The 24,304-nt window shown below is 38.8% G+C and overlaps 1 long non-coding RNA gene across 1 annotated transcript in view; it reads left to right on the forward strand.

Moving 5' to 3' along the window:
* Positions 1 to 23,192, forward strand: part of LOC124159865 — a 117,415-nt gene extending 94,223 nt beyond the window's left edge. The window contains exon 4 of the long non-coding RNA XR_006865036.1: positions 22,936 to 23,192. This is a non-coding gene — a long non-coding RNA (uncharacterized LOC124159865). The remainder of the gene's footprint in view (positions 1 to 22,935) is intronic.
* Positions 23,193 to 24,304: the final 1,112 nt, after the last annotated feature.

The following is a 24,304-nucleotide window of genomic DNA, read 5'->3' on the forward strand; positions in this document are numbered from 1 at the left end:
TAGAAGAAACTATACAAAATGAATGTCGTCATCTGGAATGTAATAAAGGCTCAGCTCAAATTAATAATGGTCTTCAGGGCTATAAAGTGTCAGTGATGAATTATTCTCGCATCATAAGCTTTAAAGTGAAGCTAAAGTGGTCGCTGATTGGTAGGTTTCCTTGGTTCAGTGTTTTAGTTTCTTTGGTGCTTTTAAGATCGGGATATATTGAGTCTTGTGGCTCTTTGCTTACAAATAATTGCGATTTCGGTGGAATCTATCGAAATTTTCCCTTTGAGGAGGTGAGGAAGACATATAAATGATTTCATTAACCACATTCTCTGGTATTCGCTTCCGTAGCTGAGAGTCGAGCTCCCATTTCTGTTATAATACGGAGAGACACCCCCAAGTCCATTCACAACAATTTTCCTTGACTTGTTCTGCTTAGGACCAAGTGAATTTTCACTCAAATGGTCTTGTGGGGATCATAAAATGAGTGCTGAGAAATTTCATTGTAGTTTGGGCTATGTACTTATGGTCGTAAGTGAGCTTTATAGTATATAGAGTATCCTTTTATTTCATAAATATGATATGAAAAAAATATTTTCCTCAATTCAAAACTCCGCCATGCGTCGTATGACAAGTCTAGTAACGCTGTAAAAAGTGGTGAATCAGTTTGAGCTCACTTTTCAGGTGTGCAATGTATATGCTGCTCCGAGTGAAGCCACATCACGCAGCATAAATTGTTGTGAACAAGGCGTCTTCTCAGGGCTGTTTGATAAAATATTTCTGTGAAGAAATGGGCATGTAATATTTTAACCTGATTTCCCTCTCTGAGATTCGAGGTTTGCTCATTGTTGCGTTTAAGACATTTAACCCATTATAACCCAATGTTGCTTCCAAGTGACATACAAAATGTATACATTTTCAGCTATATTCAGGAAAAACTTAAACTACGTGTTCTTTTGTGCTGTAAAGTTTAATGGCGAAATATGTCGCTGCCACAATAATTATGATGGAGTAGAAAATTTTCACATTTTTAAAATGAAAAGTCTTGAAATTTAATTTGTTCCAGAAACAGCTCTGGGTTAGAAAGGGTTAAATGTCATCATAATCTTTCTTAACGCTTAATGTACATCACTACTTGAAATAACTGTCTTATGATTATATGAGATATTATATCAAAGACATGTTGACTCCTTTAAGTGATTTTTCCTGATTTCTGTCCGTGTGTGAAACATTTTGACTAATCCGTCGGCTATCCGAATTACCTGCGTGTCCTTTGCCAGGAATATGACCTTTTAATGTATTTTTAAATGCCCAACCAAATGATAACATGTATAAATCATTCATTTTAGTTTATATTTCAGCCATATGATAATGGGTATTGATGATCAGAATTGACAAAAATATTTTCTTTTTCATTAGAAAATAATAATGCCCGCAGTCTAATAAGTGAAATGCCATTAACTTGTCACTTGGGTGGACTATTTTATATTTTTGAGTTGGAGCTGAATATTAGGAATGGTTGTGAATTTAAATGATGGAGATGAATCCTTGGTAGTTGACAGACCGTTAAGAGTGACTTGCTTGAAATCGGTATACCTTTTTAATGGAGTAATGCTTAATAGAGTTCGGAGCAATGCGTCTTGAAATGAAATTATTTTGCATGGTACAAAGGTTTGATATTATTTTGCTTGTGATTTTTTTTAAATGATGTACGACCGCAATGAGAGTCAGATACATAATTTTATTATGAACTGGGGACTTGAAATTAGAATTTTTCATAACTATTTTATTACGAATTTGCTATTCCACTTGTACTAATTTATTATGATGCTAAGTTAATTGAAAATGTGTCAAGTTTGATCGAATGTATGAATGACAGCAGTAATTTTTTTTAAAGTTTTCTTCTTTATGAATTATATAAGGAATTACCGGTGATCGATTCGGGTGAGTTAATACCTGGTTTCCCACTTGGCTTGGATATAGGTTTTCATCCATTATATGAAACGTAAATTGGTGGTGAACCCAATTAGAATTCACCCGAGTTTCCTTCATTAGTTGTAGAAATAATTTGCTCAGGGTGATGAAGGTTCCCCGAATTCGGATGAAATAGTATTTCCAAACTGAAGCACTAGCGTGGCATTCCTTTGGAATGCAATGCCATGTTAGTGCTTCAGTTTTAATTTGCCAATCATTTATGCCTCCATTGTACTACTTGTGATGCGTGCTTTTCTCTGCTGCCTCTTTGTGTTATGACAAGGATGCACTCTTTTTACTAGTATTTGCGACATTTACGGAGAAAATTACTGCTCAGTCCTCTATTTATTTGTAAAATGGAATGAAAACCCTGACCCTATTTCGCGGAAAGCAGAAATTTATTCATTCACTGCTTTTGTAACTATGTTCTTAATGTTACTAGGGGAATTAATGCATTATGTGCTGAAGTTCTAGTAAATATTTTGCTTTCCGGAATCGGTATTTTAGTTATTTTACGGCTTATTACCCACTTGAGTCGAGAAATGCACGCCTTCGTTATGGTTTATTATCCATTTCACGCAATAGTTACGGTAGTAATCAAGGCCTTTGCTTTGAATCGGTCTTTGGAATGATTATGCAACTATTAGATACTGATAACATCTTTCATTCAGTATGAATACAAATACGTTTTCTGTGTTCGCCGAGAGCGGCGTTGGGAGTTTCGAAGAAACCTTTCATCCTTCTGGAGTTTCTTCTTTGATGGTAACCCCGGCGCAGTTGGCGGCATTGGAAAATTTAATTAACTGTATCCCTGCCTCGTGGAATGAATTGCGCCCTTCTCGCAATCCCTTTATCCTTGAGCATAGGCAATTGGAGTTGCCTCGGTGCCGAGCTAAGACGCCGGAAAGGGGAGCGAACGTCCTTCGCTTGAGGTCCCAGTGGCAGTGGGGGTGGCAAGCGCGTATCCGCCCACCCGGGCGTGGGGTTAACTGATCGCGCATGTGGTATTTTGTAGATGGCTTATTCCGAGCGCTGTCACAGATTGGCAATTTTCCCCCCGTTTCCCATCCTGATACGCAACGGAGCACATTTCTGGAATCGCGGCAGTTATGTTCTCGACCCCTGCCGTTTATTCCCCTGCTAGCCGATCTCCGAGCCCTCCACCTGCGTGTCGGCCCCTCAGTGTTTACCTAAGTGTAAACAGAGAGTTCAACGTGGGCACGCAGTTGTGGGAAAGTTGAGGCCAGTATCGAAAGCTTGTGACTTTAAATAATTCCGATGTTATTATGAAATATGGATGGATCCTGTGACTCTTAAAACATTCTAAGCTAAATGCCTACATTTTTATTTTCTTTATTCGCACACCATCGAAAACAGCGCTATTTGGCCTTTACATCGGGGTTTTCATAACATTTTAACGATTAAACGCACTTGAGCATCCATTCCCTGAATTAGGTTAACCCATCCAGTCGGGACTCGAACCCGCGAGCTTCGGTTTGGCAGACGAGGACTCAATCCCGCTGCCACTGAGGCGGGAGCTAAGGTCGTCTTCCAAAGTTGTAATATTTTTTGAGAATATAATTTTTCCTCGTAAACAACCCACCATTTCTTTTTGGAAATAACCATAAGTTAGATAATTATGAGCTGTTACACTCAATTTACCTTCCGGGAAGTAGGGGAACTTATACGATTAGCTTCTGCTTGGAAATCCTACAGTATTTTGTCACTGCTTCCGTTTCGATCAGTCAGCCAGTGGTCTTCCCCATCTAGGAAAGGCCTGGTGAGATGTACTGGGATAACGGGGGTCCCGGGATTTGCTTTTCAATCTTTGTTGATCTTGGTTGTATGCACCCCGTAATAGAACTCGTTCTTTCCTGTCCTTGCTATGAGTTCGCTTCTTGTGAATTTCCATGGCGTCTCTCTCTTTCGTGTGTGTCCTTTTCGGCGTTATCTTTTTTAGGGTAAGGTGACTCACGCTATCTGGCTGGAAAAATTTCGCCGCCATAAATTAAATTCCTGCCGCCTCGACCGAAGGAGGGTTGTCCCCCACACTTGCCGGATTTCTCGTCCCTTACGATCTTTTCCTTTTCCCTCTTTCCGTCTGTAGTTCAGGGGTCTCTCAATGGCGGCGTTGGCCTATAGAGACTGAGTTGATTTTGATTTGAAATGCTGGGAAATAATCGGTTTCTGATTTTTCTCGCTCGGTCTGGGTGATTTTACCGGCAGCCTTTTGAAGTGGTGATGGTATTCAAAGAGTGGAATAGATAGAAAAAGTAATCTTCATAATGCGTTGTTGTGCACTTAACGGGAATTTCTGGTGAGCTTATTGATAACCGAGATATTAAAGTAACCAATTGAAATTTGATACCCTTTCTTTCTTGTTAGCTGCATAGTTCTAATTATGTTTAAGCATAAAATCCCACTTTTGCTCTTCGAAATTCGGGGGAGTAGTTTCCCTTTCTTTTTAGACCAGTTAGAGCTCTATTTCACCAGTTTAATTTTTATAGTTAATGTGTTTATAAGATTTCTCTTATCTTATCCCAAACGACTCTAAGAGCTCCACATTACCTGAATTATAAATTGATGAAGGAATTGTAGCGGTTACGGTGTTCATCCTGAGGGTAGTGAAAGACATAATATTTGAAACATCGGTATTACGACTCATTGCTACCTGGTGTGAAACCATGGAACTCCGTCTGCAATTTTTACACCTCGGAAGGCTCAAATCACCCATTTGAAATGTTAATAATTAAAGACTTATTTTTATTTCTTAATTAATTTCTCGAATTCACGGGATCTTCGACGCCCGCCAGTTGGTTATCCACTGTACTTCGATTAAAATAACGTCATGTTATGCTGTAAAAAGCTCTCCGGCGCTAATGTAGCACCAAATATCTTCTTCCTAAGATATTTGTACTGCCTAAGAAAACGGTTAACTTCAGGACCTCCAAGTCACCTATTCTTCTCATAGATGAGGTATTTTCTCCTTTTTTCTACCTTTTATTAGTAGAACATATATCATCCAAGAGGCCCACGGTGATGGAGAGTTGGTAGGATTGCCTTGGATAGACATTTGCCGATGGTGAAAGGTCAAGAATTACCTGCTTACTTTAAGTCCCGTCTTCGAATAAATATCTAGATTTGTGTTCGTGATTACAAATTGAATTTTATAGTAGTTTATAAGTGTATTTACGGCATATTCAGGCCCTCATGATTCATGTGACTTATTACTTACTATACTCGAAAGTGCTGTTCGGTCAAAGTTGTCCTCCAATTCGAGAAAATAATAGTGGAACAGTTCAGTTATTTTTTCAGTATTGAAAAGTTAGAGGTCAGGAGTTGAAACCTGTGTCTTACAACCTCTTACTTTCAAATTCTATTCTCGAAGGTTAAAGTTTCCACATTTCACTCCTCTTCCTGTGAACGGAGTAACGATTTTATTTGAAGCTCTGGTCGTTGATATTTATCAAACACCTCGTTCTGGGACCAAAAGTGGCTATTATAACAGAGTGCGCAACAAAATTATGCACGAAATCTTCTTATCTTACATTTGACACGATTAGTTCAAGTAGTTGCCCTGTTCAAAATTTCGAAATTTACACGTAATTTAAATGCTCATTTCATTGCTTTTATTTATTAAAAACTGTGTTTACATTGTTATATGAATTTTAAACGACAAATGGTGAGTAATTTCTTATTCGGTTAATGGTTTTCAGTTTTGTGGTCTTAACTGACTTTACCTGCTAAATTCAGATATTTTATGTTTATCAATTTTATACTCACCGTATGTCATAATCAAATTTAAGTGAAAAATTATTTCGTTCGCAAAATATTTGTGCGTTCAGCAATCTTCGTCCAGCGAAGTATCCTTTCCATTTTGCTGCATCGTATATTTAATCCCTCTTTAATGTTTATTATCTGGCTTATGAGAGTCAATGAGTACATTACACAATTCATGCGAGAGAAATAAAAGAGGCGGGCTTAGCTTTTTTAAATTTCTTCTTCCCATAAATGGCTCGGAGGCAACGTAGAGCTTCCGTGATGTTCCTCGTTTATTTCGGGATGAACCGACTTTTCTCTCCAGTATGGAGTGAAATAGGGGTTCTTAGCCAGATTGCGCATATTTAAGAGGGATAAATCGAGTTTATATGCTAATGCCCGGATTTATGCTTGACCATACTGCTATATCTCAGCGGATTTTGGCCACCGAAAGGGCAGCTGCTTTTTAACGATACTGAATGTTGAAAAAATCCATACAAGGCCCTGGGGAAGCGCTACCGTTTTTCGGTGAATTTAAAATTTTGATTTGCATCGATTCCCGATATTTTTCTTTCGGTGCTTGAAGTAACGTTTCTGTTGAGCTGAGAGTGTATTCAAGAGCTTATCTCATTTCGCACGCTACGTTTGAATATAGAGCGCAGTAGCTATCTCTGCGGGAGTGTGTGAAGTCAGTTATGAGAAAAATTTCTTCCCAGTATTTGCGGGTCTTTCGAATTGTGCCGACGCAACCGTAGTTTTGAAAGTGACAATTCACTACGTTCTCTGCAGACGACACTCTCAATGCTCTTGTTGGACTGTTATTTTATCCTTGTTTTGGTCTTGTTATAGAGGCTGCATTGAGTAATATGCGGCTCGTAGACCATTTTTAATCCTACATGCGCTTCTTATTGAGTTGTTTTGAGGATGAGTTGATTTTTTTTAAATCGATCATTTGAATTTTTCCTTTAAATGCGGTGTAATGAGTTATTTTTCATTTATTATGTTACAAAGAATTTAATTGTCGGTAAGGGAGGGTGGTTGCGGATGCGTGGAAGTCTCATTTCTTCGCTAATCATGGGAAAACTACCCGTTTGTCCCTTATATTACTCAGGGGACTATATTTTTTAACTTACAAAAATGAATATCTAGGCGACCACGTTTTTTTCCATTTATCGACTAATTATAGAGCGAGTTGGGTGGTGCCGTGTTTGTTGACTTACCTCTTTCCTTGGTGAAGTCCTTGCACGTTCGTTGGTTTTTACGGAAAAGCCATCTCTAAATGGTTGCTCTGTGGAGGAAACTTCGAGTTCAGGTCCTCGTCCAGCTGTCCGTCAGTAAGGACATATAGTCGTTGTTCCCTTACCTCGTTTCGATTAGAACGGGCGATTGTGGACACTTTTTTCCTCACCTTTCGCACCTTTTCACGCTTCTTTAGTCGCGCAAATGGTATTTGCTACCTTTCATCCTTCCCAAACGCAAGAATCTTTCTCTTGTGATTCATTTAATCTTATTTTTCAGTTGTATCATATGTAAGTATGCTGCGGAACCGTGAAACATAACCGGATCGAGTCCTTCTATAAGTCTTTTCCAACTTCCACTTATCCATTTCCTTTGCGCTCCAACCCATTCTCCGCTGCCAGGCTTCCTTGCCTCCATCTTTCCGCCGTCATCCTACTTTTCCCACTCAGCATAGGCAGCAGTGGGCGTCGCTGTAATCCCGGAAGGTATTGCTGTACAAAAACACGTCGAATAATGTCAGCGGAGTCCCAGCGACGAAGAAGGCCTTGGGCACGTGGCTATATCTTTCACACGAAGGGTTTCATAACCAGGCATATTTATTTTCGCCCTTAATCACGTGGTACTCTGCAAACATTTTTCAATATCGGGATTAGGTTGTCTCTCCCTACGTGTCTCGCTACTTGGGAAGGCTTCTATGCGCTTCAAGATACCGTGGTTCGGCCGTGTGTTGCTATTTTTGGCGGAAAAGATTTAATGCGTAATTTTATGATTGCCTGAATGGAATTATGGCAGATGTTTCTTTCCGTAAAGTAAATCCGTCATTTGCGCGATTATGCAATAAATTTATATTTTTCGAGATATATTTTGCCCTATGAAAGCGCTCTCGCAATATGTCGTATTGTCCTCGGGCAATGGGAAAGGGGAGGTTAGTGGTTATGAATGATCATTAGAGAGTTTCAATCAACTTAAATACTTCTTCATAAGCCTCAAAATTTCCTCAATATTTATTTCTAAGGAATATATACAATGCAAACTGTAGGGCTTCTTGGATTGTTCGGCTTCTAGAATTTTGAAAAGTGTCTAAGTTGACTGAAACACAGCAATGATAATTTATCACCATTACCCTCCCATTTCCCGTTATCCTAGTCCTTGCGTCTTGCTTCTTGTGTGGTTTATTCCCTACTCCAAATGCAATATCCAAAATTAGCGATCCCATCTTATTCGTACACAATACTCATTAAGGGCGAGCAGTCTTTTGTCGCCTCTCTACTGGAGTCCGCTTCTTGGGCGAAGTGCTGGTGGGCACATTAACCCGGTAGTGGGTCCGCCATAATGGCCGGGGAGCTGACCGCCTTACGTAATACCCTCTCCTACCCTCTGGAGAAGTGCAGTTGAATACTTACGGCGCACTCAAGCTTCCAGGCGCAAGTTCCTCTATCCCGCTTTTAAAGAGGAACTCTTCCTAGGATATTCTGTTATACTATAATTTCTCGCACAAAAGAAAGCCGAATTCATTGAGAATAACTTCGGATTCCTAAGAATTCGACTTCTTCGGTGTTGGAATTTAAAAATAGTATATTTGTTGTCATATCACCTACCTGAGTGTGAAATTAATGAAGCTCACTTTTTAAGACTTGAAAGCTTTCAGGAGAGATATCATTTACTCCTTGGTAGGTAATTAGTAAAACCTGAGCATTTCACGAATATTCGCTTATCTGAAGCAACATCATTCGTGTTACCATCGCTTTAGTTGCGTTTGCTTTCCTAACACAATGATTAACAGAGCCAATCCATATCTTAGGTGTTTTTTGAACTGCGTTGCTTTGTCATAGAGTGTAGCCATACTTTTGAGAAATCAATTGTAAACGGCGTGTGTTGCTATGGTGAGGAATAAGCATCGTCGTTGCACACCAGGTTATGGGTCTACGGCGTTCACTTGAGGTTAATAAATAGCTATAACTTACCTTTGTAGACTTGTGATTTGATGGCTTCCATTAGGTCTCCATATTCTTCTATGCTTTATGACCTTCATGGAAATGCCATTCCGTGATATCTAGAAGCCTAACAGATACTAGCAAGCTCGCCCTTTCGGCTTAAGATAATTGTAATTCCGTTTGTGCATTACCCAATTAGACCCGTGGCGGCCCTTTTACGTAACCGAAGCTCTGCAAACATGCTTTTGAACTGCCTCGTATATTTCACTGTATTTTTCGGAATTATAGGCTCCCAGCACGGATCATGTCATAAAACATGTAATACTCCGCGTTTGGAAATTTTACTTCTGTGACTAGTGTTATGTGTGGTGAGCATTTATTATTCCTCTATGGTGTCTCTTTCTTGGGCGGTAGTCCTAGTTTGTTCATTTAGAACCAAGCATTTTTCCCTTTTCAATTGTGCAACTTGTGTTATTTTAATTCAGTGCCTGCAAGATTCCTTATCATGCATTTTTTCATAATTAAGAGGTACCTACGAAATGGAAAATAATTTGGCTCGGTAAGTTTGTGTGGAAAAATGTCTTTATCCAATATCTCCCTTCGGTTGTGTGGTTATTTCCTTGGTAGGTACTGTTTTGTGACTTAGTTATAACTTATTTTCCGTAATTGTCGAGGTTATTTTTCTTTCTTTTGATACTAGTTCCTACGGTTCCCGATCGATTGATATTTTTACTTATGTTCAGTTATTTTTAAATTAGTCAAATTTACGCGGAACATTATTCGAAAAATAATAATTTAGGGTGGAGAAAAAATAATGTTTCAAATGAAAGTTACCAAATGCATTCAAATTTTTTAGCGAAAATCTTTAATTTAATCTAATTACCATCAAATTTTTGATGAAATTGATCTCTGCTCAGATTAATTTAAAAAATTCTCTTTAAGCTGTGTTAATGAGGAAACATGAACTTTTATTTGGAGTTGTAAGTACGGTGATCCAGCCAATGATGCCTCTAATAGGACCTATTTCTTAAATTCTATCACCTGTAGATTATCTCACCCGATTCATCGCCTCAAATTTAGGTTATTTATGTTAATTATGGTGAGCAATCGTGTATTATCATTTTAAAAATATTACCACTATCGTTGTATTCGCCAAAAATACATTTTTATTGGTTCTGCCTCAACATGCTAGTATACAACTATGCAAAGTATCAATTATGGCTCATCCGTTGGGCCGAGTGATTTCTCCTGTCGTATTTATTTAATTATCCAAAGACAGCCCATGCGGCATTTACAATGAATATAAAACCTATTATTTGAAATTTTAACAGATATTAAATATAAAGAAAGCTGTAAAAAGTTTGAAAAAAAAATTCAGGAGAAGATGCTTTTCGAAGCGCCCTCTTGAATTATCCGAAGGGCATCGAGAGATCAAGGGAAGGGTAGGTACACGAAATAGTGTTGAAAAAGTTAAAAAGTCTGTAAAATATTGAACTCTGGGCGAGAGAAAGACGACATTTAGGTTGGTGTAATAGGTATGAAAGAGAAATTGAATTTTACTACGTATTTAAGTGATTATTTAAATCTGCCTCTCTCACAAAATGTGTGAATCGCTCATATCTGATGTACTCCCATTGTTATTTTACCAAATTAACAAGAGTGTTAACGTAATGACTTATGCTATCATTACAACTTCCAGCATCCGATTTAGAAGTAAAATTGGCTCTCTAGGACTTAGCCGGTCAAAAGAAGCGAGAATGAATATTCCATCCTCGCGTACTTCGCACGACGGAATGGTATTCTCCTTTGCAAGCGCTTTCCATCCGCATCTGCTCGAGGGAACGGCTGGGAGCTTTTCCGACGGCGCGTTTGAATTAGTCAAAGCGAATGCAAAACGATCGGATATTTGAAGTGACAGAGGACAAATGTGCTCAAGGATCTATGAATATAAATATTGCTCCACGGCCCTCTCCTCTCCTCCTCCCCATTAATCTACCACGTGTGTATCTCTCACCATTCCCCCACTCTACCCCTTAAAACCCGCTCTCCCCAGCGGCGCGGCGGCGTCCCTCAGCATCCGTTTCCAATATAGACGCACTTTCTCCGTCTCTTCGCCCTTTCTCAACCTCCGGGAGACATCTCCGACGCCTTTCGTCTGCCTCCCTCCCCCCATCCACTCCCCTCTCCGCGTGACCGTGGGCTTCTCCACTTATTCAGAGGTGGTGGCCCTGCGGAAATGAGCCGCGAGACTAGCAGGAAAAAGGGTAAGGTGTTGATTGCAAAGGCTCACTAAGTGTCAGGCTAAGTAACAGTTAACGCTTTAATCCATCTAATTGTTATTCAGTGTTTTCTTATTGCGAAATTGAGGGGATGAGATGCCATGGGGTGAGAGGGATTTTTTTCTAAAGAGATTTACGCACATATATTAATGGAAGAAATATGCAAAAGCAGTGGGACTTGGTGACCGAGGGATACTAGTGAATATCTGTTCTGTGGAAAATCAAATGCTCTACCAAATATTTACGTGATCTAGTTTGTTTTCTTTACCTAATTTCTGTACATCACTCTGTTTAGAAAAAAAATCACTTGTATCCCATGGCTTCTCGCCTCGTCAATTGAGAAATAAAGCTTTTATGCAGATCGCTCTAAGACACCAAACACTCCTCTGGTGGTAAAAGTTGCCTATCTATATCATTTGATACTTCTCTTTTAAGTACAATTTTTACTGTCAGGAGAAAAACAACAAACAAAACGTTAATTCGTAGTATATGTTGACTAAAATTTTAAAAAATACGAGATATTGTTCGTTTTTCAGGTTTTCAGGGCATTAGTTTATTTACTTTGCGATATTCCTTATTTTCGAACTCTGCTATTGGAAATAAAAATTTGAAAAGGTCCTCGTTTGAATATGTAGCTTGACCCTGGTATCATCACCTGATTGTCATCAACTAGCTGGTGTATTTCATTTCAAAACTGATGTGGACTATTAATCTTTGAAGTTCGGGTTGTGCTCGTTGTTTTTGGTTAATATTTGTAAATATTATTTCCTGATATTTATTAAAATTTTGGAAGCAATCGAAGCTGTTTCCGCCACTATAAGTTTGTCTTTTTCCTAAAAATTAAAAGTTATCGCTCGAAAAACATTTTTGAAGGTTCTAGATGGAAGAAAAATCAACCATGTAAATCAATGGTAAAGTTGTAAATAAAACTAATATTCTTTAATTAATATACATTAACATATCGACATGATCATTTAGTAGGCCATGGCGTTTAGAAGTTTGTACAGTGCACACGATACAGTGTATACGCGTTTTTCATATATTTCTAAAAGAAAAAGTAGTACTGGTTCGAGCCGGTCTACTGTATTTCCAAGGCGTTAACGTGACTGATGAACAGGCATAGAAATGTAATGTTTTAGCGTTTTTTAACTGTGCGTGAAAATTATTAGGTTCTATTGATTCTTAGATATTAATTCTCATAATGTTGATTAGGAAGTGTTAGAATTTCGTCCTAACTTATTAGTTTAATGGGTGTTTAATATAATTCTATGGAAACTTTTATTTACGACGCTATGTCTGGGTAAATTTGACTTAGCATTGTTTACTTATGCATGAATATGTACTAAATTGTTTCTTATGTATGAATATATACCTATTTGATGTGTATAAGATACCTTAGTTTATCGTTTCGTCTTAGGGGCACAACGTTTCAATTGAAAGTTAGCCTGACATTATATGAATAAATGGTCCGGCCTATTGATGTTGTCGTGAAAATGGTTTAATGAACCAAATTATCTACATATATATATTCGGAATGAGTAATCATAATTGTGTATTATTCTCGATTACGTTCAGTCATAACGCGTAAAAGTTTATTAATTAGTATAGATGGAGATAATTCTTAACGAGTTCCATAGACGCCGAAGTTTCGTGAGAGTAACTATATGTGCACAAAAATATCGGTGTAAAATCCCTCAAGAATTCATCTGCACCTTCCTCCGGGAAATCCTGAAGCAGCATTTCATATGTAGTTGAACTTACTGAGTGTATCTCTGAGATGAAAAAATGTGTGCATGTTGATAAAAGATATGTTTTTCCGTTTCAGCGGCTCCGCAAAAGCAAAAATTTTATTGATTCCATCCATTTTCTATTTTCAGTAAGTAGTTCGAATATTGTCCCCACTTTAAAATCAATACCATTACTGTTTTCGCTCTGATTCCCATGTGTGACTTCCTTTTCGAATCTTGCGACCATTACCTCCTCTAAAGGATCTTCTTTAAAGAGACGTCACCACGCAGCAGTCGGTTTCCATGGTGACGGCTGAAGATCGCCCTGACTACGCAATACTCTTACAGACGCCCTCTGACGCTTAAGAAGAAAGGCTTCTCCACTGCCGGCATCCTCCCCGAATGACACCCATTCCCGAACGCCAACGCATTCAATGGACCCCTCTTACGACTCACTCACCAGCATTATACGAGTGACGAGTACGAGGGTGTCCTCCAAGCAAAGGGTCCCACTGCTTTAAACCCCTAACGCTTCGGTAAATATATTTTTCAGAGCATTTTCTGTTAAGTTTTCACCTCATTTATGCTACTCTATACTACCATCGATTACCCTGGTATATTTGTAGTCTATAATCAATGAAAAAAATCCGAAAATCCAAGCGTGATGGAGTGAAATTTTCCCTTATTGAAATAAACACTTGCAATTATAATCGTGGAAAGTTCCGATCTAGGTTTCGATGTTACAACATCATCATCTTATAAAAAAATGTGTACCTTGAAGATTATGTAGCCACGTCGAAACCTAAGTCGGAATAAAATTTGATAATCTTGTAAAATTGCAATAGTTTATTTCAATACTATCAATGATCCTGGTCTTAGTGATTCTTGCACCCTGAGTTGGTTGACATCTTGTCTGTCCTGCTACATACTTGTTAATTGACGATGTAGACATTTAATGTGCGTGAAACTAGATCCCAAAAGAGATGAAAATTATATGAGGATGTAGTATAGCAAATGGAGATGCATTACTCACGTTATTCCATGTTTTATTCGATTCCAAGTCAAAAGTAGGCAATGGCATTTTATTGTAAGAATTTTATTGACCAAATGCCTCCCAAATCATTTTATTCTTATATTCCCTGTAAATATTTCATGAATAAATCCGCTCCCTCTCGTTCCCGTGAAATGTGTTCTGTGTGAAATTTGTGGTGAAGTAATTCATTAGAGGCTAATTACGTAGGTCTACGCATCCTATCTAGATTTTACGGCCATATATATTTATTGATACATAAATCAATTTCATCGGCTACTCAATGTGTGTAACCTTTTCTTTGCCTGGTTATTTTTCGAGTACTGTAAATGTAATTCAACGGCGTAATTTCACACTCATATTCATTTTCATGTCTTTTATCATTTTGTGCTTTTCTGGAAGTAATGGGAAACTATGAATTGATTGTCAAGTTCAATCTTTCGATTTTCGTGTTTCCAGCAATTCAATATCGCTATGTCATATCCCCTGAATAAAAACTTTTAAAAATCGATTATTCATTCCATATCCTGATTTTTCACTCCAAGAAATGCAACGTATAAATAACAATATTCATCAGTTGGTTTTAAAAGGTTGTTTAATGAAGGGAAGGGATGCCTTCTCAAAAGGCATAAGCGTGGAAAATTTTCAAGCAGGCATTAAAACTTTCCCTTATCCCGAAAGAGTCGTTTATTTTATGCGTTAAACATTAATATGCATTGTGTTAAACGTTTTTTCTTTTATACAGTAAGGTTTCCTTGCTCTTTAATTAACGATTCTCATCGAAATTGTGCAACTAATCCAATTAATAGTTTATCACTCGCTTTTACGCTAGTAATGCATTTTATTACTTTCCTTCTCTAATGGATACATTTCTATAACTGAATAACCCATAATCGACTCTAGTTTATAGTCCCAATTATTGATGTCGTCGCTTAAAAGGCGAAGAGAACTGTTGATTTGTGTAGTGGATTTATTTGTGCGATATTCAATCAACTACGTTAGTGCATTTACTGGAATATGTCTTCATTCTGTTTTGACCTCGAATATTCTGAGGCTTTAAAAGAATGAAAAAAACCTATCGGCTCCATTTATTCTCGATAGCGCGCGGCCAACTCACCGTGTTAGTCCATTCGACCCCTGGATTCCCACGTAGCGGCCTCGCAAACTCGCATCAGGAAATTGCCGCTAAGTCGGCGATGGCTGGGGTACGGCGAGAGGGCAGCGGAGAGGCTTGGGTGTGCGGGGGAGGAGAAGGCCTTATGGGATTAGGGCGTGTGGAATGGGAAGAGTTAAGGGGAGGTGAGGAGGTGGCAGTTTGTTCGCCATGGATACAAATGGGGAACAAAAGAGAGGGCACTACGCGTTTCCGCTGCTGACGTCATCGGCGTGGACTAAAAGGATAGGAAAGCGGTGGGGGAGGTGAAGTGGGTGGAGGGAAGTCGGGGGAGGGGAGAGTAAAAATAAAATGGAGAAGGGAGCGGTCTGAAGTAACCCTTTTTTCGCCTTCCTCCTCTTTCGGCGCCGTGTTGGAGGAAATGTAAACTGTGCCCCTGTTATCCCTATTATTTTTCATTGTTTACGAATTTTCCTCGACGAATTTTGGATAAAGGTGGTGCGAGAGAGTGTGGGTGGATTGAGATTTTGTTTGCTTGTGCCTCTAAGGTGTTAAAGATGGCCTCCTTATGAATCGCTGCCCTCCCTTGTGGCGATCTATCGAAAGGACTTCCTGCGCGGAAGTATCTTGGTGTGTGTGAGGAACCAAATGCCGTCATACCCCGTTTCTTATCGTGGGTCAAATTTCCTCATGAGTTTAATTGGGGGTCCTTTTTCTATTTCCGTGAAAAGAGTCGTGCGGGTGGTTTGGTTAAAAGTTTCAACTTTCTGTAACTTCTTATGCCAAATCATGATTGACCCATTGATATCCGTTAAACGTGCTTTCACAAAATATTAATCAAGTAATTATTCTGGTATAGTGGCGCTTGTTTATTGAATGCCGTACATTTTTGTATATTTAACCATTAACATGCATAAATTTAACCCGATTGCCATAATTTTTCAATGAAGCTATAGTTGGCTACCTCGGCAATGACTGTGCTGAGAAAATCGAAGCTGATCGGGCCTCGTATGTTCTTTTCCGTTTCCTTTTATTCGGGCCGCGATATTTTTCCGGATATATTGCGCCCTGGAAGGCATCTCTTAAAAGAAAAAACGTCTTCTCACGCGCAGTAACCCAGTTGAGCCTCCTTGGGTTAGCGTTCGTGTAAACTGGAAAGACGATGCACTCCCACCATTGGTGAAATAAAACACGCGTGCCTTTTCCAAGGCTGCTGTATCACCCACCACGCGTGTTCTCCTCTCATCCCATTTCCTCAACCGCCCACGCCTCAAAAATGCATATTTGCGATGCATAACCGAGTTGCCTCGGCCATTTCGCGAGGTAAATATTCTCCGCTGTGGCGGTCGTTAATTTCCATCCGCGTTAGCATGGTCCTAATGGTCCAAGGAGGGTTGGTGAGGTAACGTGTGCGTCTTAACTTATGAAACAAGATGGCTGACAAGCGTGAAACAGGAATGACATGAATATTCAATGGTACATGTATATTATATGGTAGAAATTCAGCATCAATCAAAACTAAGGTAAAAACTAAGTGATTTTATACGAATTAACTAATATAATGTGAATTAATGTAGTAAAATAAATCATGAAAAGTTTTATTGGACCAAAATTTCGAATCCTCATGTTATATATGCTTCAAAGTTGTGCATATTGACTCCATTTGCAGAATGGTGATCATGCATGCAATTTTTTCATCATAATACTAAGTCTCATTGGATAGAAAATTTTCTTCCGAGTCAAAATGTATGAGCAAAAACACACCTAGTACTCAAAAAACGTCATTAAATGATAATTAAAAGTTCTGAAATATCGCTTAAAGTCACGTGACCTGAAACGCCTTCTAACGTCATCGCACGGTACACCATTCACTTCGCTGAGAGAGTAGAGCCTTGGTTGCAAGAGATCGAGGTAAAAACATCGTCGAGCTATGTAGTAGTTTTTTGTAGGAAAAATTGTCTTAAAAGGGATTTAAGAAGGCATAACACGACATTTTACCTTTGGTCGACTACCTTATGGCGGCTGATTTCTTGTAAAAAACTGATTACTTCGTCACAGCCACGATGCGTAGTTTAGCAGCAGTCCACAAAATTTACCGTTGCTTCTCACCTTTTATCCAATATCCCTAAAATTATTAATTTTGAGGAAGTTTAATGATAACAGTTCATTCGATTCCTTTTCTGATCTCATTTGTATGTTGCTTTAGCTACAAAATGTCTATTCTTTAAACCAATTTTAATTGTTTGATAGATTTATTTAGCAGGAATAGTCTCAGTCCATAAAATATGTATATTCTTTAATATTTAGCTGGTGAATCGGATTTTTGAATGCTTCGTTACCAGGGTTATTTATTTTTACTATGCTTGTGTATTGTGTTTTATTTTCCTGAGTGTAAATATATTTTTATCATTTATTTATGTCGTAGATTGGCATCTTTTCCATTTAAAATAATATTTTATTTTTGTTATATCATCTGCTTCCTTTTAAGTCTTACTAATCATAAATTAAATAAGTCAATAAATTATGTCGATTGATTTCCATTGTAAATTTGCAGTGATGTCGTGAGATTTAAAAAATTTCTGATTTATTCCTTCGCGTGTGGATCGAGAGGTGCCAATGCACCTTGGCCAGCGGTCCGAGCCGTGTGTGTTGCGATCTGCCTGCCGAGAGTATCAATCACATTTGCTCCGGAGTAAAATAGCCGACCAACGACGTGCAATCGCTGTTGCATCGACCCCTCCCCCGCCCTCTCGCCGCAATTTTCCCCCGGCTGAACCGGGTAATCCTCCGTGATTTATTGGCGCTAATTATAACATCGATAGGAAAGGAAGTGTGTGTGTGGGAATTCGGGCGGGAAGGGGCGATATATCGGAGACAATGGCTATATTTTACGCCGTTCGCCCACGCCTCGCCTATCCCGACCCACCTCGATATAAAAAGGAAGCTGCCGTTTCACACGGTGCACGTTAGGGTGGCGGCCAGACGAGGTTTTCGGCGGAGCGTGATTGAGGTAATCTAGTAGTCAGCGCAGATAATCGTTATCTTTCCACTCTTCTGCCTTGGCAGGGCCGGGCGACGTCCCTGATGCCCTCCTGCTGTTCCACCCCTTGCCTCTCTCCCCGGCCGGCATCGCTTCTCTGCCCTCCACTGTTTTTCTTCCCCATTTCCTTCCTTCCTTCCTTCCTCCTCTCTGGACACGCACGTCATCCGGCTGACTAACGAAGGATTTCGGGCTTGGACCATCGCGATAAACGGCCTCTCGCCTCTCATACCCCTTTGCCAAAGGCTACTCTATCTCTGAACCCTGTTATTGTCGCCCATAGTCATCGTGGTGTTCTCTCCCCTCGCTTTGCTTATCGGTCGCACATTGGCTTTCATAATTAAGTTTATTTTTTTGACTAGTCATACATGATCTATGTCATTGCGAAATGGTGAGTTATTTTTATGACACCTTGATGTTTCTCTTGCCTTCTCAACCTCTCTGGAAAAAAACATTTTTACAGGTAGCGCTCGGAGGACGCTTATAAAAACACAGCATTTTTCAGTGCGGAATTTAATTTTATCTAATGGAAACATTTTCACCATCTGCCCTCACCGAGTCTGTTGAATGAAAATTTATAATTATGTACCTCTCTCCTCCTATCCCTTTGCCAAACAACTCTTAAGGCTCCTTTATATTTGAACACTGTTGTTGTCGTCCATGGTCATCACTGTGTTCTCTTCCTTCGCTTTGCTAATCGGTCACACACCGGCTTTCAAGAATATGTTTATTTTTTGGTTATTTCAATGAAAAAGAGAAATGGCATACTCCACAAATTTATTTGACAAAGTATGACGCGTCAGGTATTTATCAAGTTCAATTTGTTTTAAAAATATCTGATGGTCGAAATGCGTCGTAACTTTGTTAATTAATGTATGGAACATTGACGTATCTCTTATTGTACAAATTGTACTTGAGAATGACCTGACGGTGGAAAAGCGTCGTACTTTGTTAAATAAATTTGTGGAAAATTGCCATCTCTCTTATTCATCAAATCAGGACGTCATACCGCTACATTTCGCCTGCCTTACTTACTTTTCTTGGTTAGTCTAAAATTATACGTGATCCATATCATTGCAACATGGCGAGGTTTTTTTTACCATACCCTGATGTAGGTCTTGCATAGCCTTCCCGAACTACCTGGCAAAAATCAATTTAGATTATTCACAGCATTTATCAGTACGAAAAATGATTTTATCGAATGGAGATATTTATTTTCTCCATCGGCCCTCGCCTAGCCTTTTGAAGAATGAAGATTAACTATTATGTACCTTTCGTCTCCTATCGCTCGGCCAAAAACCCCTCCTCCCCTTCTTCAGTCTGAACTCTGAACCCGGTTCGCTTTGCTTCTCGATCGCACAGCAGCTTTCAAGAGGAAGTTTATTTTTCGTGGTCAGTCTAAAATTTTACCTGTCTCATGTCATTGCGTTATGTTAAGGTTTTTTATAACACCCTGATGTCGGTGTCGGAAACCTTCTCGGGTTTTCCATTGGGTGAGTTGATTGTAGGCCGGCGCGTCACGGCGTCCGGCGGCCTACCTCTTTACCAACGTCCTCAGGCCATGGCGGAGGTGGCCATCGAAACGTGGGCCTATAAAAAACTCACCCCGTGGAGAACCCGCGAAGATTTCGCCTGTATTATAAGCCAGGGAAAAACAAAATCATATTTCACCCTGACATCGCTCTTGCATAGCCTTCTCGACCTGCCTCGCAAAAATCAGTTAAGATTATTCACAGCATTTTTCAGTGCAAATAATAATTTTATCCTATGCAGATATTTTCTCCATCTGCTGTCACCCAGTCTGTTGAAGAATGAAAATCTTCTAGTGAGGAAATTTATTTGAAAGTTCTAAACGCCACCGTGTAATATTTTACTAAGCGTTTGGTGAAATAGAGCCTGGGATTAAAGAAGTGTAGTGGAGAAGTATTTAGGTGTAAGAAACGAGCCATATTTGTGAGAAGTATTTGTGTTTATTTGATCTTATGCTACCTTGAAAAAATACTTTTGCTGAAGTACAAGTATAAAAATGAAATAGTTGTTCTATTTTGCATTTTTGAGTTTGTAAAACGGAAAAATAAACGTTGAGTATTAATCTAAATAATGAGAGTCTTAATCGGGAATATCTTCAATGGCAAGGAGTTATTTGGAACATTTGGATAGTTCGAAAATTCTCAAAATTTATGAAGTTGTTAAAATTTTCGCGGTCAATATGCTCTCAATTAATGCAACCTTTGGGTTAACTCGTGTCTTGTGGCTTAAAAGTCAGCGTTTCTTACCCTCTGCCGGGGACTTCTTCTGGACTAATGACCTCTGAAAGGTTGTGCATCTGTTTGTAAACATAGTCACGGTAATAATATATAAACAGATGCTCAATGTTTCCAAAGGACATAAGTGCGGAAGAAGTCCTCGAAGGAGGGGAAGAAGCGTTGAGTTTTAAGCCACAAGGCGCGGGATAACCCAAAAATTTTATCGATAGACTCTTAACATTTAAATTTCGAAACGTGGCGAATCACCTGACCTTAGATCATCAGTATACGCTAAAGTGAGATGACTTATGCTGGGATCGCGATAGCTCATTTCATCCATTCCATAAATATCGGGTTGCGTTACATTATCACCACAAATCCGTGCTGGAAACATATAGGTTTATATGCCTTTCTCGAGTCTTTCCGACTCCTTGACAGGATACTCGTCTTTCTCTCCGCCAACTTTGTTTGCAATAAAAGTAATCCCCCAGGACTCACGAGACCCTACCTACGGGAGATAAAACGAGTCGCCCTTCTGGGACAAGTTCAAGAGTTTTCCCTCCTGTTGACATTTTCCTCCTCACCGACCCACGCATCGCCCGGAGTCCGTCCCACGCCGCCCGGCCGCTGTCGAGGCATTGGCCCACCTCTCTCTCCCCGGGGCAATCTCAAGAGTGAACGTCATTGCTTCCCCGAGCGAGTTAATTTAGTGATCTACGTGACTGCTGTCCGATTTTATTGCGTGGATACCTTGAAGGCAATCGATCCGGCTGAAGTTGCCTTTCGTTACAGTTATTTCCCTTAACTCCTAGCTGATCTTTTATTTATACTTTTTCGAGTTCTTCTCCTCTAAGAGCTTATTTCATGTATGCATCATTGGGTGATCATTTACCGCATAGTAAGTACAGTCAGTAGCCCATACTTGGGACAGAAGGGGACTTTTTAATTTTTGAGGTTGGCTACCATGATGTGAACAGCGTGACCGCTCAGAGAGGTATCTATTGTTGCATAATCATAATGTTTTCAAGGAATAGATGATTTTTTTTAGATATTTTATTGATTTCATGTGTTTTGTTACTTTTAAATGTGAATGAAAAATCTTATTAATTGTCTTAAGTAGAGTATTTTAGACTGATAGAGTGGTGGAATATTCTTCGTTCGGGTAACCTTTTGACTCAAATTTCCAGATAAAAAGTAAAAATGGACCATATTGTGCCTGTTTGCAGTTAGTTATGGATGCATAGTTTCAGTAAAGGCCGCTTTGCTCATCCTTAATCTTTAGTTGTGAATCATATTGCCATACCTGAAAATTACTCTACATTATCGATGTATCCGAAGTTCTGCCTTTTGAAGGAGTAATTGGGAAAATGATGGATGCCTTGAAATACAAGGCAGCAACAATTTCTACGAATGTAAACTTTGAATGACCAATTGCCGTGACAATCAGTGATTTGAATTTGGAAGAAATCACTAAACAATTAATTCACTGTATGATTTATCAATTTATTCTCTGGATATTTAGTGAAAATTTTGTCAATGGTTACGTGATCTTTCGTAATTTTTATATATATTTTACTTTTCGTATCCGAGATTGTAATTGATGTAATGTTTTCAGTCCAAGAAAATTTTTCGTGTTGGGATAACGTGCTCTTAAGGCTTCGCTAAAATTCGCTCTTACAGACCTCTCGCTCGTAGTCTCCTAATAAATTTTCTGCGGTCCCTCCGCATCGGAAGTGCTGTCATCACAATGAAAAGTAATAGCCCGTGTTTTTGGTACGTTGCCCGACTAGCTTCCGGCGTGCAACGGCTCATTTGAGCTTGGGTATACATATTTCTCTTCGCTGTTTCCGTTAACACTGTACCTACTCACCCGTAGTTATGAAACGTAAATATTTCGGAGAGATTTTTTTGTGTGAGCAAACCAAGTTATGCTTGATTCTGAATATTTCAGCTTAAGAGCTTTAGAATTTTGGTTTTGGATAACGTTGAGTCGACCATCTACGTAAATATTTGGATTTTGTGCATGTGTTTTGTGGAATGAATACTTTAATGTGTAAAAAGTATGGTTCTGTTCTCCTAAGTACGCAATTAAAGAGTCTAGGATCGTGGCGCCCAAACTCAAGGGAACGTGTTTATAAATCTTGCATGAATATTTATGGAATTCTTTCTCTCCGTAAGTGTGGTATTTGTCTGCTTGCTAAATTCGAATTTTGGGAATCTATTGGAAACGGACACCTATAATATTCACGGTACCGTATGACTCAAGCACCTTGGGCATTTGGATTTTTGATCTTTAATATCTGTGCCAAATTTGATGTTTGTTTATCGAATTGCATCCAGAGGTCCGTCACCGATATTTCCCTAAACTATGATATGCAATTACAGCTAAGAGCTTTGGAAATACTTGTAGTTAGCGTATTTGGTAGTGTTTAGCCAATAACGCATGTAAAATGCATGAAAAACGATTTATATTGTTGCGGGATTGCATGACTTACGCACATTGGACTTCTGGATTGACACCCTTTTTATATTTACCTTGATTGATAAGGCATCCATGAAGGTGCTGTTATGGAATAGTTATCTTAACTATGAACAAATTTTTCAGGATCCAAGGAGTCCACGAGTTATTTGTTAGCTCTGGAAATAACTCAACTGCTGCCTCCACCATGACTGACTACTCCTGACTTTCCGCGCTCTTGCCTTCATTCTGACCGTGACCTGAGACTGTGCAGTGCACATGCTTCCCCACCTATAAATAGTTCCAGACGGCTGACAATAACCTGGTTGCTTTTTGGTGTGTCAAAAAAAGACTGTCAAGCTTTTTTTTGTTGGGTCAACATAAAATAATTTAATCTTGGCTTATCTTTTGTTTTATTTCTTTGCATTCCTTTCCTTCCATTTTGGTGCTTTTTTTGGATAAAAATTATATCAATTTCGCTATTTTTTAATTTCCTTAGACGATTTTTACTCACGGAATGGTTTAATGTGTCATGAGTATTTTCTTTCCGGCCCAGCACTTCTTCGTTGAGGTTGAAGTGTCCCTTTTTCATGTGTTACACCCTTAGGTACGTATTACTGGTACGTCTGAAATTATCACAATTACTATAAGAAATTTGGAAGTAATAAAGCATGCTAAATATGAATATATTCTGTTTCTGCGATGTTTTAGATGCTAACATGTATTGCTTTTTTTGGTTTCCTTTAGGTCGCTAAAATGGTATTTAAGACATTTAAGTGAAGGAGCAATTTTCAAGTGCGCACGTGTCTATTATGTTTTTATTTTTCGGTAATTCATATCTTGCTTTTGAAAATTGCGTTGTAATCACCCTGCTTGCGACGGTATTCTGTTGTTGTTCGAGGTAATCTTTAAGTTAGACTTTTATCAGAGCTCTATTAGAGTAGGTTCTTACTTGGGCTTCTTGTTGGATTAACATCGGACGGAAAACCTGGCAATGCTGTTCTAAAGAGAACTTTGGCTGTTGTCGAATGCCCTATATAGTGTTGATGATGCTCGGTATTTAAGATATCTTTGTTCACCTAAAACTATATTTCCCTAGACACGGTTGTGTGAATGTTTAAATGATTGTTGCGGACTATATATTGTGCGAATAATTGAGTTATCGTTATTGGGTCAAAACGAGACGTATTAAAGATCACCAAGTTAATTACCCCAGATAATGGCTTCTGTCTTTTCGCTGACGTAACATCAGAAATGGACTCTTCCTGTAAACTTCTATTTTTAATTCTTATATTTTTTTCTCAAGGCATTATCCCATTTATAATGAACATGTTAATAATTTTATGATTTTGATTTTTTTAAATGTAAATGTTTCCTTCTGAATATATTGTGTTATTTTCTCTGTAAAATGAGTACCAACTTGCTCACTTACAGACCATCATGAGAAATAATGTAATGCCCATTGAATGTCTTTTCATAGTATCCTTTAAGCAACCCTTTTTTACACACGTAGTTC

Source organism: Ischnura elegans, chromosome 5 (assembly GCF_921293095.1).
Source record: "Ischnura elegans chromosome 5, ioIscEleg1.1, whole genome shotgun sequence".
NCBI lineage: Eukaryota > Metazoa > Arthropoda > Insecta > Odonata > Coenagrionidae > Ischnura > Ischnura elegans.